This window comes from Tenrec ecaudatus, chromosome 7 (assembly GCF_050624435.1).
Source record: "Tenrec ecaudatus isolate mTenEca1 chromosome 7, mTenEca1.hap1, whole genome shotgun sequence".
Classification (NCBI taxonomy): domain Eukaryota; kingdom Metazoa; phylum Chordata; class Mammalia; order Afrosoricida; family Tenrecidae; genus Tenrec; species Tenrec ecaudatus.
In genome coordinates, this window is record NC_134536.1 from 156912276 (window position 1) to 156929587 (window position 17312).

The 17312-nt window shown below is 38.4% G+C and overlaps 1 non-coding gene and 1 pseudogene across 1 annotated transcript; one reads left to right on the forward strand and one right to left on the reverse strand.

Annotated features, from left to right (window-relative positions):
• The first annotated feature begins 13570 nt into the window (after window positions 1-13570).
• On the forward strand, window positions 13571-13648 carry LOC142453980 (U7 small nuclear RNA; annotated as a pseudogene).
• Window positions 13649-15487: 1839 nt separating this feature from the next.
• LOC142454165 (U1 spliceosomal RNA) lies at window positions 15488-15650 on the reverse strand. Its single transcript, XR_012785684.1, has one exon. It is a non-coding gene; the product is annotated as a U1 spliceosomal RNA (small nuclear RNA).
• Between the last annotated feature and the right edge of the window lie 1662 nt (window positions 15651-17312).

Below are 17312 nucleotides of genomic sequence, written 5' to 3' on the forward strand. Positions count from 1 at the left end.
ATAAAGTTGTGCTACCCTGAATTCCAGAGGACAAACTAACTGTTAATACCTCCCTGCCCACAAGAGCTATAGAGGATTCTTAATGAACCAGCAATGCTGTCTCGAGTCAGAGAAGGGACCTGCTCTCCTACCTCAATTCAATTATATAAGGAAAGACACAGGCACCTATAAACAAATAAAATAACATCTTAAAAAGTAGGTGATAGCAGGTAATACACCATTTGAAGACAAAGTAAAGGGATGGAAATCCTTCCAGAAAAAAGAACGGGTCATAGAACAACATGACAAGGAGTGTTAGTCTGGGTAGACTAAAGAACAAATCCAGGGAGACTCATATATGTGTAATTGAGAACTTTATATCAAAGAGCAATTGTACATCAAGCAAACATCCCAGCCCAATCCAGATCAAGTCCATAAGTCTGATATTACCCATATGTTGATACTAGCCCATAAATTCCTCTTTAGACTCACATAGCTATGCAATGAGGCTGAATACAGGAAGACCACAGGCCAGTGGGTGGAAAGTCTTGTGGATATAGTGGTGGTGGCAGCATCTCAGCACTGGCAGGGGTCTCCATGTGGCTCCTCCAGCCCCAGAGCTCTGGCTCCATCAGCATAGCTCCATGTGGCCTGTCATTGGGAATATGAAACAGAGAGTGTATCTGGCCTCCAGTGAGGTATCTATCTTCATTGTGTCATCAAATGTGGTCATCAAACTGCTACCTGATTGACAGGTAACCTCTACCCTTGCACTCTCAATAGTCTAAAGTTGACACCAGATATTTTACTACCACTCAAGGAATTTGAAAGAATAATACTTAGGCTCCTCAATGAGATGAAGAAAAACATTTTAAAAATCTGTTTTATAATTCAGAAAAAAGAGTACAAGAACACACTGACAAACCAGATGAATAAAACCATGCAAAAAAAGCTAGAGATTTGGCACTTTGCATCAAAATATCAAAAGTAGATCGTTGAATGGAAGGGTGAAGAAGTAGAATTGATTCAATGCAAGAAAAAGTCAGGAAAATAAAGGAACACATCTCTTGATACGAGTTTGTTGATAACCAATCAGCAAAAAAAAAGGAAAACAAACAAACAACTCAAGTTATATGCATCACTATCAAGAGGAATAATATTTCATCCATTAAGCCCAATGAACTGCATACAGATTAGACCCCGAAAGAAATTCAACAAACATATAGTAATCAGGCTTTCTACAACCAAAGAAAAAAGTATTTTGATAGCAGCTCATAAGAGCAAAATATCACCTACAAAGAGACAATAAGACTAATTATTAATTTCTAATAAAAAAACTTGCAGGAAAGTGTGCACAAAAGTATATACATAGAAGTATATACAAACACCTGAAAGAAAAAAATTGCCATATAACAATCATACATACATCAAATTATCTTTTAAAATTTAGGCCAAAATTGTTACTTGTCCTGGTTAATAGATGGACATAAATTAAAGGAGTGTGCCACTTTACAAGAAATATTAAGGGAAATCGTTCAGATAGAAAACCAACATTATCTGAAAACAACCTGAGAGTATGACACAGCAGTAAAACGAAGATATCAACTCAAATAAATAATTCTCAAAATAAAGTAAAGCTGCAAAAGAATAAACACGGAAACAGGTGTCAATTTATAAGTGATCCCAACTTCAATATAAAAATTATTAAAAAATCATATAGTTATAACACTTACATATGGAGAGTCAACACATAAATAAGATTTAGAGGTGTAACAAATTAATTTAAATATAGAAAGATAAAGGTAATTTCAAGTTAGCCAAAAAAGAAAATTAATAAATCTATTACCAAATAAAGAATAAGAAGAAAAAACACTTGGTAGACATAAATACAATAATAATGTATAGGTTAAAAAAATCCCTATTTACAAAAATAAAGAAGCAAACAGCACTGAATACACATACAAAAAACAGCTTATTAAATCACAAAAAATAGCAAAATGATAGCAAGAAAATCTTATCGATTGATAATAATGCTGAATTCAAATGGGTTAAATACAACAATCAAAAGTCAGAGAAGGAAAGGATAGAAAAGAAAAACAAACAAATAAAGAAACAAAATATTAACCAGAAATATGTTGTCTAAAATACTTAAACGCAAAGACATAGCCAAATAAAAAATAAAAAATGTGCACATCAAGCAACAAGTAAGAAAGATCAATTTCTGACAAAAGAAATGGACAAAGAGAACATTATATAATGTTTAAAGGACCAATCCACGAAATCAAATGGCATATTTCATTAAAGAAATCTACACAAAAGGCCCCTTTAAAGTGATTTAAATAAGTAAATAAATAAAGCAAAGAATGATGTCAGTTTGCAGATTAAATTATGCCTGTCTGACTCAAGCCACAGTATTTTCAACCACCTCAGGAGAATGTGAAAGCTTAATAATGAGTAAGGCAGACTGAAGAAGTAATGCCTTTGAATTATGGTGTTAGCAAACAATATTGACTTTAATTTACTGTCAGTAGGAGCAAATCTGCCTTGGAAGAAGTAGACAGAATGCTCCCTATTAGGGAGGATTAGACGACTTCATCTCACATGCTTCTGACATGTTCTTAGGAGGGCCTGATGCTTAGAGAAATGCATGTTCAAAAAGATTAAAAGCAAGGACTTTCAGTGTAAGGGATTGGCACAGTGACTGCAACCACTGGCTCAGGCATGGTAATGATCTTGAGGATGGTGCAGGACCAGTCAGTGTTTCCTTCTGCTGTATTGGTACATGAGGTCACTATGAGTCACAAACAACTCGTGGGACATCGTCAGACAATAACATCAAAACATAGTTCCAAAATAACCTTTTAAAACACGATGAATCCGAAAAAATTTTTCACTTGATGAGGCTGAAAGAATACCAGCTAGACTACATTCCAAGAAGTCACCAAGACATGTAGTTGTTAAACTATTCAACTTTGAGGAAAAGGAGAAATTTGAGAGAGCAGCTAGGGAATAACAGGCAGTCACATATAAAAGCAATCTGATAAGAACATGCTCAGACTTATCAGTAGACACTATAAATAAGAGGAGAGAGTGGAGCAACATATTCTGAAAATTGCAGGAACCTAATGTAAATGAAAGAATACTCTACACAGCCAGATTATCTATCAAGTTTGATGGAGAAGTGAGTCTTCCCAAATAAGGAAAATCTCAAAGAATATGCTAAAAGGAGTCCTACAAAAGATCCTTGTCAAACTAGTATGGGCAGAACAACACACACCAAGCACATATAAGAGACTGCTACACAGAACAACTCCACCCAGAGACCATCAAAGTGAAAACAACCTCCAAGATAATCTTGGCTCAACGATGGAAAGAAGACAAGAATGAACCACAAACACAAACATGCACAACCCACAAAGAAGAAATGGAGGTAGGAAAACACCCCACACAAGAGGGATAAAAGGACATCACAGAGTCCCCAGTTAGTTGTAATAACCCTGAATATCAACAGAATGAACTCAGGCCTTAAGAGACGAGACTAACAGATTGGCTTAGGAAACACAACCCCTTGATCTGCTGCATACAGGAGTCACAACTCAAGATTACAGACAATAATAGGCTGAGAATCAAAGGCTGGAGAAAAATACACCAAGCGAATAGCAATTCAAAAAAAGCAGGAGTTGCAATCCTAATCTCAGATAAAATTGATCTCAAAGTGAAAACCATAAAAAGAGATAAGGTGGACATTATAATGCTCAAGGCAAGAGTAGACAAAGAACCAATAAGCATTCTAAACATTTACTCACTGAAAAAGTGATCAGTGGAATATGTCAATGAAACAATCCAAAAGACGAAAAAAGAAATCACAGCCTCAACAATTATAGTAGGTGGCTTCAATATACCACTCTCTGAGAAAGAGAGATCGCTGGGAAAGAAAGTAAACAATGAGGCTAAAGATCTAAGCACTGCTATTAGACAAATTGACCTGATAGATTACTACAGAGCTCTTGACCCAAATACAAAAAATTCACATTCTTTTCAATCCCACCTACCTCATATTCAAAGATAGACCACATCCTGGGGAATAAGTTGAATCTGCATAAATTTAAGCATATTGATATCATAAGACCTTTATTTCTGACCACTGTGTCATAAGACTCAAAATCAACTAGAAAACAAGGACAAACAATTGGAGGATGAATAACTCTCTATTGCAAAAGGAGAGTGTACTGGCCCAGATCAGAGAGGAAATTAGAAAATTGCTATGAACAAACAAGTTTCAAACATGATGTATCAAAACTTACGGGACACAGCAAAGGCAGTCATCAGAGGAAGTTTCATACCAATACAGTCACACACAAAAAAGGAAGAGAGACTTATGAGTGATATGCTGGCACAAAATTTGCAGCAACTAGAGCAGAGTCAACACGACAGTGCAACGAATAGCAAAAGAAGACAAATAATAAAACTTAGGGTTGAGGTTCAAGAGAGGGAAAATAATAAAATTGCGGAAAAACGAATGCTGCTAAAAGTTGGTTCTTCGAAAGAATAAACAGAATCAACAGACCACTGGCCAACTTAACCATGGAAAGAAAGGAACAAGTTTTAATAGCAAGCACGAGGGATGAAAGAGGGCACATTGCAATGAACCCTAGTGAAACCAAAGGATAATTACACAGTACTACAAAGGACTGTACTCCAAAGAATTCAACAACTTGGAGGACATAGACAAATTCTTGGAAAAACAATCCCTTCCTAGATTATCCCCAATGGACGACAAGAATTTCAACAAAATCACATATATAGAAGAAATAGACAAGGTTCTCAAGGAATTAACACCAAAATATCCCCCAGACCAGATGACTTCACAGGAGAATTCTAAAAAGTATTCAGTGAAGAACTGATATAAATCCTATCACAAACTCTTCCAGGACATAGAAAAAGATGGCAAACTCATTCTATGAAACTAATATAACTCTGATACCTAAAGCGAGCAAGGATCACACAAGAATTGAGAACTAAAGACTCATGTCCCTAATGAACGTCAATGCAAAAATCTTTAACAAAATACTGATCAACAGAATACAAAAGTATATAAAACAAATAATTCACCATAAGCAAGAAGCAAGTGGGATTCATACCAAGGATGCTGGGATCATTCAACATAATATTATATGTATAATATATTATAAAAATATTAATAACCATTAATATTATTTGCCACATTGAAATGAAAAATTATAAGAGCCACATGATAATATCGATAGATGCAGAAAACACATTTGACAACATTCCTGTTTAAGACACTCAAGAAGATAGAAATGGAAGGAAAATTCCTCCATATAATACAACTATATATGAAAAACCAATGGCCCATGTAGTTGTCAGTTGAGGAAAGATGATATCAATCCTTCTGAAAAAAGGTACTAGACAAGGATGTCCCTTCTCCCCACTCCTATTTAACATTGTAATGGAGGTCCTAGATAACAGTATAAGGAAAATAAAAGGTATTTATCTGGAGAATAAAGAGGAGAAACTATCGTTACTTGGAGATGATATGATTTTATATATGGAAAATTCCAAAAGTTCCACAAGAGGAGCACTGGAAAAAATAGAGGAGTTTGGCAGAGTGGCAGGTTACAAGATCAACAAGCAGAAGTCTATTGGACTACTATACACATTGTACAAGGCCAGAGAAGAAGGGATCAAAAAGGTGGTACCCTTCACAATAGCCAAACACAAATTTAAATATCTAGGTATATATCTTACTTAAAAAAAAGATCTGTATGAAGAAAACTACAGAATGCTATTAAAAGAAGCAAGGGTGACCTCAACAAATGTAAGGGTATCCTATGCTCATGGATCGGAAGACTCAATATTGTAAAGATGTCAGTTCTGCCCAACGTACTATGTGAGTTCAATACTATAAAAACCCAAATACAATCATCTTTCTTCAAGGAATTGGAAAAACTGATTACCAACTTCATATGGAGAGGGAAAAACTCCACAATTAGTAGAGAACTCCTCAAGAAAAAGGACGTAGTTGGAGGGCTACTTTACCCAACTTTAGCAACTACTACACAGCCACAGTGGACAAAATAGTGTGGTATTGGTATAATGATAGATATTCAGAACAATTGAAAAGGATTAAAAATCCAGAAATAAAATCAATCGCATACAGACAAATGATCTTCGACAAGGGCCCCAAAAGTACCAAATGGGATGCTATGCCGTCTTCAATAGGTGGTGCTGGAAAAATTGATATATATCTGCAGAAAAATGAAGCAAGACTCTTATCTCACTCCATGCACAAGAATAAACTCTGGGTGGATCACAGACCAAGAGGTAAAACACCAAACTCTTAAAACTATCAATGAGGGAATTAGAACAAATCTGAGAACTCTGATTCAGGGAATACATAGGCTATTAGAAATAGAGAAGGATACAAACACAGAGTAGGCACAAATTGACAAGTAGGATATACTGAAGATAAAACACCTGTGTACATCAAAAAAATTCTCCAAGAGAGTAATAAGAGAGACCACAGAATTGGAAAACATCTTTAGCAATGACATATCATACAAAGGCCTTATTACTAAAATCTACAATACTCTGCTAACTTACAACAAGAAAAAAACAATTGTCCACTGAGGAAATGGGCAAAGGACCTGAACAGAAGTTTCTGAAGGGCAGAAATCCAAATGGTCAATCAATACATAAGAAAAGATTCCAGATCACTAGCCGTAAGATAAATGCAAATTAAACACCTAACACCCTCAAATATAGCCCAACTTAAAAAAATTATAAGTTAATACGTGTTGAAGGGGATGTTGAGAGATAGGAACTCTCATTCACTGCTAGTGGACCTGTAGGTATGTACAGCCATTGTGGAAATCAATTTGGCAAGATCTGAAACTGATAGAAATTGAGCTACCAGCAATATCCCTACTGGGAATATACCAGAATATATAAGAAACAAACCAGGCTAGACACTATGTTCCAATGTTCATTGTGGCGCAGTTCACAATGGCAAGGAATTGGAAACGACCCAACTTTCCATCAACAGACAAATGGATTAAAAGACTGTTACACATCCCTAAAAAGCAGTGATGAATACATGAAGCACATCGTTGCATGAGAAGAACTAGAGGAAATTATGCCAAGCAAAGTAATCCAAGCACAAAAGGAGAAGTACAACATGAGTACACTGAGGTAAACTCAAAAATGCAAAAGGGGCATAGGGAAAAATATACTTAATACATACATTCCTGGGGTGAGTTATTGGTAATATGGCAGGGGACAGACTAAACCCAGGGATAGTTATGGTAGTCAACTAAAAGGGAAGTGGGGGGGAAGAGACGTGTAACATGGGATCAGGGAAGTAACCCACTCAAGGTGAGGGTGTTGTTTATATCTCCACAGAGAAGGAGGGGCCAGACTTCAGCCCAGTGCTCCAAGACAAGGATGCAGCACACAGGCATGAAGCAGGGAACCAGTAGAAAGGCCTGAGGGGTGACCCATTATCAGCTGACTTGACAGCCCTCCTTCTGCCCAGAAGAATTCATTCCAGAGGACAGCACTGAAGCTACAGCTCAGGGGGAGGGGAGTGTCTGATTGAAGCACACAGGAGCCAACGAAGAGGAAGGGAAAAAGAGTGAAGCACATTCTGGCCCACCAAGCCCTGAGGACAGAATTTCTGTTCAGAGAAGCCAATGCACAAAGCATACCATAGGGCCAGCCCCACCATGAGACCCGAGGTCCCTCACTGACCCATATCACTACAGGGGACAACACTGGAGACATACTGCAGGAATTGTGCCTGCTCTGACCCCACCACATTGAGGTGAAACACTAAGGGCATACAACAGAACAGCAAGGGGAGCAGAGCAATGAAGTACCCTGAGAACACCATGAAGCCCAGTCAAACTCTACTGGAAAACACTTGTAAAGATCAACAAGTAGACCTTGAACTATTTATAGGCTTTTTTGGGTTGCTATTGGCTTTTGTAGTTGTTGTTGTTGGAGTTATTGTTTGTAGGTTTTTCTCTAGTGTTGCTTTGTTTTGCTTGCTCTTGTGTTTGTGCATGTTGTTATCTCTGCATGTCTATCTATATAAGATAGGTGGAATAAACAAGCCAAAGGAGAAAACAATGGGACAGCAGTTCCAGAGGGACATGGGAGAGGGGGAGGCAGAGAAAAGGATGGGTGTTAACAAACCCAGGGACAAGGGAAAAACAAGTGACCAAAAATCGATGGCGAGGAGGGTATAGGAGGTCTGGTAGGGCTTGATCAAGGACAATGTAACTGAAAGTAATTACTGAATATGATAGTGGGACAAGAGGACAGTTAAAGGAAATACAGAAAAGAACTAGGGGACAAAGGGCATTTATGGAAATCTAAATATAGGCATGGACATAAGTAAATATATTTATATGTGATGATGGGGAAATAGATCTATGTGCATGTGTTTATAGGTTTAGTATTGAAGAAGCACATGGATATTGGGCCTCTACTCAAGTACTCCATAACACAAGAACACTTTGTTCTAATAATCTGGCTTTCTTAGATGCTCACCTTCCCATCATGATAGCTGAAGAAAAATGGGTGCATAAGCAAATGTGGTGAAGGAAGTTGATGGTGCCTGGCTATCAAAAGATACAGTGTCTGGGGACTTAAAGACTTGAAGAACAAGTGGCCATCTAGCTGAGAAACAACAAACCCCACATGGAAGAAGTACACCATCCTGTGTGATTCATGAGGTGTTGAATCATGGTGTGAATGAGGGTGGGAGTGTGGAATAGAGGCTCAAAGCCAATCTGTAAGCAATTAGACATCCTCTTACAGAAGGGTTTTGTGGAGAAGATGGGATAGTCAGGGTACGGTATAGTACTGATGAAACATACCTTTCCTCTGGTTCTTTAATGCTTCCTCCCCCCACTATCATGACCCTAATTCTACCTTACAAATCTGATTAGACCAGAGCATGTACATGGGTACAGATAAGAGCTGGAAACAGAGAATCCAGGAAAGATAAACTCCTTGGGATCCATATTGAGAAGAGCCATACCAGGAAGGTAAGGGGAAGGTAGGGGGAGAAAGGGGGCGCTGATCATAATGACTTAGTTAAACCCCCACCCAGGCGATGGACAACAGACAAAGGGGTAAAGGGAGACATTGGGCAGTGCAAGACATGGAAAAATTTATAATTCATAAATTATCAAGGGTTCATGAGGGAGGGAGGGGAAGGGAGGGGAAAAATGAGGAGCTGATACAAAGGGCTTAAATAGCAAGAAAATATTTTGAGAATGATGATGGCAACAAATGTACAAATGTGCTCAACACAAGGGATGTATGTATGGATTGTGATGAGTTGAATGACCCCCAATAAAATGGTTAAAAGAAAATAACAAGATTAATTACAACATCCTGATCTTGGGAACATAAGAATACATTCTAAAAGCAATCACCAGTGGGACTTTCCAAGATGGCAGAGGGAAGGAGGCAGGTCATTCAGCAGTCAACAAAATGGTGTTACAGTGGCTAGTGCTACTGTTTCACTACCAGGGATGCAGTAGGGTTTGGACTAGTTCTCCCATTCTGAAATAAAGCTGTTGGTCCATTGAGCTAAAAAATACAATACAATAAAATAAAGTGTTAAAGAGCAAAGCTATCACTTTGATTATTTTGGTGCACTTGACCTAAACCATGATATTTTCAGTCACATGTGAAAGCTGGACAATGAATAAAGAAAACTGCGGAAGAATTGGGAGAAATAAAAGAGCTTTCCATCAAAGAGTAATTGTATATTAAGAAACATCCCAGCCCAGTCCAGATTAAGTCCATAAGTCTGATATTAGCCCATATATCCAATATCAGTCTATAAATCCTCCTCGGACTCATGGAACGCATGCAATGACAATGAATGCAGGAGGATCACAGGCCTGTGGGTGGAAAGTCTTGTGTATCCAGTGATGGAGGAAGCATCTGAGCCCTTTCATGGGTCTCCATGTGGCTCTACCAGCTCCATGGCTCTGGCTGTATCAGCATAGCTCCATCTGGCTTGTCAACAGGAATGCCAGAGAGTGTGTTCCAACTTCTGGAAGGAAGACAGGAATTCCCAGAATCCTTAGGAGAAGGCCATGCCTACAGAGTCCTCATTAGCTATGGCCTAATTGAAAGGTGTTGAAGGGATCAGGTATCAGGAATCAAAGAACAAAAAGGCATATCATTGTAAATGAGGGGGAGTTCAGATTGGGGACCCAAAGCCCATCTGTAGGTAATGGGACATCCCAATACAGAAGGGTCACAGGGAGGAGATGAACCAGTAGTAACAATGAAACATTCAACTTTCCTCTAATTCTTAAATGCTTCCTTCCCCCACTATCATGATCCCAATTCTACCTTACAAATTGGGCGAGACCAGAGGATGTACACTGGTACAGATAGGAGCTGGAAGCACAGGAAATTCAGGACAGCTGATCCCTTCAAGACTAGTGGTGAGAGTGGTGATACTGGAGGGTGGAGAGAAGGTGGGGTAGAAAGGGGAACTCATTATAAGGATCTACATATCACCCCCTCCCTGGGAGATGGACAACAGAAAAGTGGGTGAAGGGAGGGAGTGTAGGATATAACATAATAATAATTTATAAGTTATCAAGGGTTCATGAGGGAGTGTGGAGCGGGGAGGGAGGGAGAAAACTGAGGAGCTAATACCAAGGGCTTAAGTGGAGAGCAAATGTCTTGAGAATGATGAGGGCAACGAATGTCCAAATGTGCTTGACACAATGGATGCTTGTATGGATTGTGATAAGAGTTGTATGAGCCCCTAATAAAATGATTTTAAATAGATGAGTGTTTCCAGTACGTCAGCAGCTTGTTGACACATTCCACTTGTATTACATCACTTCCTGCAGCCTTGATTTTTGCCTAGTTTTCAGCACAATTTGAACTTCTTCCTTTAACAGTATTGGTTCTTGCTCATATGTTACCTACTTAGCTGATGTCATGGCAACTAGTTCTTTTGGGTACAGTGTCTGTGAACTCTTTCCATCTTCGTTTCATGCTTCTTCCATCACTCAATGTTTTGCTCACAGAAACTTTTAATATTGCAATTTGAGGCTTGATTTTTTTCTTGAGTTCTTTCCATTTAAGGTATACTACGTATGTTCTCCCCTTTCAGATTTCTGATTCTAGGGGGTTGAAAATATTATCACAATATTTGACTCTGCCTTCTTGAGATACCCTTTGATATTTTCTTTGACTTCATCCTTTCTTCCGTTTGCTTTAGCTACTTTATGATTAAGAGCTGATTTCAGGATCTCTTCCGACATTCCCTTTGATCTTTTCTTTCATTCTCTTCTTAATGATCTTTAACTTTCTTCATAAATGGTGATATTGATGTCTTTCCACCGCTCAGCAAGTCTTCTGGCATTAATGTTCAAAGCGTCAAATCTGTTCTTGAGATGTTTTGGATTTCAGATGGAATAAACTCAAGGCCATATTTTGGCTTTTCTTAAATTGTGTTAATTTTCTTCAGCTTTATTCTGTTACATCACCAGCCCCTGGTCTGGTTTTAATATCTAGTATTGAGCTTTTGACCATGGAAAATCTATCTCTTCCAAAAGATGTTGTCAGTTTGATTGGAGTGTATTCCATCTATAGATGTTCATGTGTATAGTCACTTTTTGTGTGGTTGAAAAGAGTATTTGCTATGAACAAGTCGTTCGTTTTACAAAATTCTATCATTCAATCTCCAGCTTCATGTCTATCACCAAGACCATATCTTCCAACTACTATTCCTTCCTCTTTGTTTTCAACTTTTGCATTCCAATCATCAATAATTATGAATTTATCTTGATTGCATGTTTGATCAATTCCCTACTGGCAAACCAGAAAAACCAAACTCACTACCATCAAATCCATGCTGACTCATGGTGACCCCACTGTTGGTTTCAACTGTTTATAGGAGTAGAATTGTTCAAGTTCTTCCTTACTATTTGAAGAATAGTTATATTGATTAGATTTCCTTGACTGAGAATAAATATAGACCTATCATGAGAGCATTGAACTTTAAGACTGATTTGCAATTTCCTTTATGACAAAGAATGCCATGCCATCCCTCCTTATTGGCATTGCAGCATAGTAAATCATATGATTTTTTTATTCAAAATTGAAAATACCAGTCCATTTCAACTCACCAATGCCTAGGATATTGAACTTTATGTGACCATTTAATTTTTGATGACTTTCTTAGATTCATACTTCATACATTCCAAGTTCCAATCATGAATGCATCTTTGTACCTGTTTCTCATTACCTTGGATTGTGCCCCATCAACAACTGAAGATGCTGAACGTTCCCCACTCACAGACTCTATCCAACTCATATCACCATGGTCAATTCCACTGTGAGAAATCATCTCATCAGTCACATAGAGTGCCCTCTGATCCAAGGACCCCATCTTCCAGCGCTACCTCCAACAATGTTCTGATTCCATTCATTAAGCCCTCAGTAACTTACAATGTTTTGAAACTATGCAGAAAGAAAGAAAAAAAGAAATAAAGAAAGAAAAGAAGAGAGGAAGAAAGAAAGAAACTATGCATGCAATTTTCAGGGGCTCCTTCCTTTGAAGTGGGGAGCCAATTTTTTCTTTATTGTCTGTTTTTACTATGGAAGCTCTGCTGAAATATGTTCACTTTGGGTGACCCTGCTGGAAGTTGAATTAACAGTGGCATAGCTTTCAGCATCACAGCATCGTACAAGCACCACAGTGTGACAAATTCATAGACAAATGACGGGGACAATTTTGTAGCAGGATGCAATCCAGAACTTCAAGCAGAGTGTTTCCCTGGCATTGACATTCTTATAAATGGCTTCCTTGAACCGAGGCATATTGGCACTTGGCTCCAGAATTTTGTCACCATTCCACCTAGAAAATGCTGGTGTGTAAGGGTTGTAGTCATTTTTTTTAAATGTAGGTGTTAATATTCTTAATGATTTCCCCGTCTCTCTTTTACCTTTAAGAGAATTCAATAGAATCCATCTTGTTGACACCAACAATCAGTTGTTTCACACACAGTGTATAAACCAGAAGGAAATGTTTTTGGGTCTGGATATTCTTGTAGATACCAGCTTCAAACTCCCCAGCACCAGGAGCATCATTCAGCACAGCACAGTCAGTCTTTGATGTTCTTGTAATCATGCTTTTGATAAAGTATATATGCCCAGGGGCATCAATGATGGTAACATGATTCCTGCTGGTCTCAAATTTTTCAAATCAATCTGATGCCACACATGTGCAGCTTTCAGCTTATTTAAGACCCAGGCACACTCGAAGGAGCCTTTCTCACCTCAGCATCTTTCTTCTCTTTTTTCGGTGGTTCTTTTGTCAACCCCACCACATTTGTAAATCAGGTGACCAGTAGTGATAGACTTGCCAAAACCAACACGTCCAGTGATGATGATGTTGAAATGAGTATTTCCCTCTCCCATTTTGGTTTAATTTTTTTGCGATGGTTTTCATCAGTATCTATAATCTGGTGACAAACTCATTAAAGAAAAAGCTTTTCTACACTTTTATGAAAATTTGTCTTAGTGTTACAGCTCTTTTCGAATTTGTCTAGCAGGTTTTCTGTTTATTTTATTTTATTTTTTTTCCCGGAAAACCAGAGACAAAAAAAAAAGAGAGAGAGAGAGAGAGAAAAAAAAATTGTCTTACCACCAAATCCAGTCTAATGTTTGCTTCACAATATTTTCATTCTATTTTATTATAAATCAATCTATACTCCCTTTTGGATTCCACACCCCATCATCACACAACCCCTTGTGCTTGTACTGCCGCTCCTTTCAGGCAGACACAGGCAAGCCACACCAACCCCAACCAAATTCCTTTCTTTCAAGTATCTCCCATCCCACCACTTATCATCAATCCTAGCTGATTCAGTGCACAAATCTTACCTGTCAAGACCAGAACCATGAAAAACCTCCTCACAGCTCACACATCCAAGTCTCCCAACTATAGGATCCCACTGTGGCTCTTGGATTGTTTGGCAAGCTCAAGAAACATATTCTGCTACTTATCTTATTCGTTCAGACTTTCTCTAAAATCTCTTCTTTTCTAATCTTTACACCTATCTCTGAGCAGCCCCATCTATCTTAGGGCAAACATGATTTTCAGGTAGATAAAGGTAAATGCCTTGAAGACACAAATCCACTTGGGTTAATGTTTCCATAGCAACAGACTCCTTAACTCCATCCAGTCCAAGCCCCCATCTATTTTTCACCACCACCACTCCCACCCCACCCATGTTCACTCTTTCTCCTATGGTCTTCCTTCCCTTCTAGTTTTTCCATCATTCTCTCTTTCTCTTCACTGCTTCAATTCTAATTCATACATAAATGAACATAGATGCAAAATCGATCAACACAATTCTGGCCAATAGAATCCAACAACATATCAAAGATGTAATTCACTACGATCAAGTGGGATTCCTACCAGAGATGCAAGGATGTTTCAACATTAGAAAGACAAGTAATGTAATCCACCCTCTAAATAAGACAAAGAATAAGAACTATATTATCATGTCAAAGATGCCCAAAAAAGCATCTGAAAATATCCAACACCCGATAAAATAGGAATAGAAGGGAAATTCTTCAACATTATCAAGGCCATACCCTAAAAGCCAATGGTCAACATCATATTCAATTAGGAAAAACTGTAAACATTTCCTTTGTGAACTGGAACTAAACAAAGATGTCCCCTATCACCACTCTATTCTACATCGTGCTGGAAGCCTTAGCAGAACCATTAGACAACTGAAAGAAAGCAAGGGCAAGAAATAAAACTCTCACTTTTGCAGATGGCTTGATTTTAAGTATAGAGAAATGTAATGACTCCACAAGAAGATTGTTGGAACAATTGCAATATTTGGTAAAGTAGCAAGGTAAAAGATTAACAAACAGAAATCAATACGACTCCTATATTCTAATGAAAAGAACTCTGAAGAAGACATAAAAAAAAAACTGTTTACAATAGCTACACAAAACATGAAATACTGCAAATATACTGAACCAAAGGAAAAAAAAACACTTGCACAAAGGAAATGAAAAAACAGTATAAAAAGACACCTAAAGAACTCTTTGCAACTGGAAGAACATCCAATGTTCATGAATAGGATGATTTAATACAGTGAAAATATCACCATTCAAGCTCACTAGCCATCTGGGAGATACAAATGAAAAATGATGAGAAATCACCTTAAACCCACAATGACAGCTCAATTAAAAAAAATCTAAGAACAACAAATGCTTGTATGGATGTGTAAATATTAGAACTTGTGGGATTGTAAACGTGTATAACCATTGTGGAAAGAGATAGGGCATTTCTTGCAACAATTGAATCTAGGAGGACCATTACCACTCAACAGTACCTCTACTGGGCATACCAGGAGTACCCCCCAAAAAACGGAATTGGTCTGGGCAGAGAGGAACTTTCTTCTTTTTATATATAAAGGGGAGAGCACAAATGCAGTCCCCCACTACCACAAATTATGCAGTCAAGTATTCCACATTTGGGGAAATCGCAGGGGTCAGCACATCCGGAATGCAATGGATAAGCCTCGCCCTGGGAAAACTATCTTCATGATAATGGTATCTCCCTGCCAGGTAAGTATGAGGAGTTTTCATAGTATGCGTTTTTCCCACTAGGCGAGCATTGAGCAACTCTGAGTTAGTGCAACCAGTGGCACCTCCTGGGAAGGTTCTCTCTGGTAACAGTGAATGTTTTTGTAAAAGCAGTTTCACTCAAATCTCTCTCTTTTTTTTTTTTTTTTGGTAGTGGCCAATTTAAGAGACTAACATGTGGCTATGCAATTTTGTTTCATGCTTGGGAAAAATGCTACATAAACTGTTGTGATGTTGAACACAGTTTATAAGAACAGCACAATGGGGGGGGAGGGGAATCAAGTGTGTGAGGGGTTTTCCCATTTCCAAAAAGGTGAAATGTCAATTGATGACAAATGTCTGAACATCCATCAAATTCCTGAACAGAGGAAAATGTCAACTTCTAGAGCATTTGCAGTTCTTTCCACCAGGTCACATTCTTAACCAAGCTTTCTATTTAGAGTATCTGAAGAGATTGCATAACAGGGTGCAACAAAAAACGGCCTGATTTGTGGTGGACGAGGGACTGGTTTTGCCACCATGTCAATCCACCTGCTCATGCAGCCATCTTGGTCAGCTAGTTTTGGGCAAAAAACAGCATGCCTCTCTTGCCCTATGTACGTTACTCACCTGACCTTGTTTCCTGCGCCTTCTTTTTGTTTCTGAAAATGCAGAGGACATGATAAGACAGCAATTCTATGATATAGACGAGGTGAAGAAAAAAAAACAATGGAGGTGTTGTTAGCAGTCCAAACAGAGAAGTTTGAAAAATGTTTCCAAGAATGGAATATCAGACTTGAGAAGTGTATCAGGTGTAATGGAGAGTACTTTAAAGGTGACAATATTGTTTTGTAAAAAAAACATAAATAATAATTAAATACATATCTTTGAAAAAAATCGCTTTGAGGGGATTACTCCCTCATATAACTCAATGAAGTAAGAGACCAAATAAGAACAGACTTATGCTCACCCATGTATATTGTTGAAAAGTTCACAATAGTAGGAAGGTGAAAACAGCCCAAATGCCCTTCAATAGAAGAATGGATAAAGAAACTCTGGTGCATTAAAACAACGGAAAATTTTGCAATCCTTAAAAAAGCAAACAAACTGATGCAGCCATGTGAGGTAGTTTATTGCGCCAACCTGGCCAATAAACACATGTGCGGTTAATTGAAAGGCAGAGAGCTAAATGGCTCCGTTAGCCTCGCCTTTCTAGTTCTCAGGTCTTTTGCTTTGTGATGGTCAGACCAGGGTGCAGCTTCTTTAGCCAGTTCCCTGTTTCAGCTCGCAGGGTTCACATCCTGCAAGCCATCCCCAAGGAGAAGCTGCATGGACCAACTCCGATGAATCCCTGTGTGCTGGAGCAGTCATGTGGAGACCGCTGCCACTGCTGAGATGCTTACACGTTCACTGACTCAGCTTTCCTCCCGCAGTTGGCATCACAGTGTGTGTTTTGTGAGATGGAGGAGGACTTTGTGGATTGGTGTTAGACATATGGGTTAATGGGTTAATATTGGACTTGTGGGCTTGAGCAGCACTAGGTTGGGATGTTTGCTTGATGCTCACTTAACCTTTATATAAACCTCTCTCTTATTCATGAGTTTCTGTGGATTTGTTTTGCTAAAGCATTCAGACTAACACACCATGAAACATCCATGACTTGGATGGACCTG